This window comes from Diaphorina citri, unplaced genomic scaffold (genome assembly GCF_000475195.1).
Source record: "Diaphorina citri unplaced genomic scaffold, Diaci psyllid genome assembly version 1.1 scaffold53184, whole genome shotgun sequence".
Taxonomy (NCBI): Eukaryota; Metazoa; Arthropoda; class Insecta; order Hemiptera; family Psyllidae; genus Diaphorina; species Diaphorina citri.
In genome coordinates, this window is record NW_007430492.1 from 1 (window position 1) to 468 (window position 468).

A 468-nucleotide genomic window follows, 5' to 3' on the forward strand; every position below is an offset into this window, starting at 1 on the left:
TTCTTCCAGTGCGCCCCAGTTGCTGGTGTTAATTTCCGCAAATTACAAACATGTGTGAAAAGCAAAGGACCTGAAATTCTCGCCCAGTTCGGGGATCGAACGGACGCCTTGGAGGGAAGAAAATTCGTGCCCACTATTGTGATTGACGATGTAAGTATCACGAGTCCATGACTATGGTTATCTTCGTTGTCCAATTGGTTAGTAGTCAAATTTTCACACCTTTAATCAGTATACCTAAATAAATTAATAAAAACAGGCAAAATGGCACAAAATACGTAAGATACCTACTGTGTATGCCTTTAGGTACCTTCCATTACAAGGGAATGTACACGTAGATATTACATTTTGAACATTAATTTGTAAAATTTTAAGGCATTTTTTTTTTTTTTCTTTTACTATAATTTATTTGTTTTTCTGATCTTTCCTTCCCAGGAATTCAATATCGATGATCAAGGTGAGATTGACGAC

General features: G+C 36.3%; 1 long non-coding RNA gene across 1 annotated transcript; it reads left to right on the forward strand.

The window, feature by feature from the left end:
• The first annotated feature begins 7 nt into the window (after positions 1 to 7).
• On the forward strand, positions 8 to 468 carry LOC113473642. The gene is made up of 2 exons (XR_003395565.1): positions 8 to 150; positions 433 to 468. It is a non-coding gene; the product is annotated as an uncharacterized LOC113473642 (long non-coding RNA).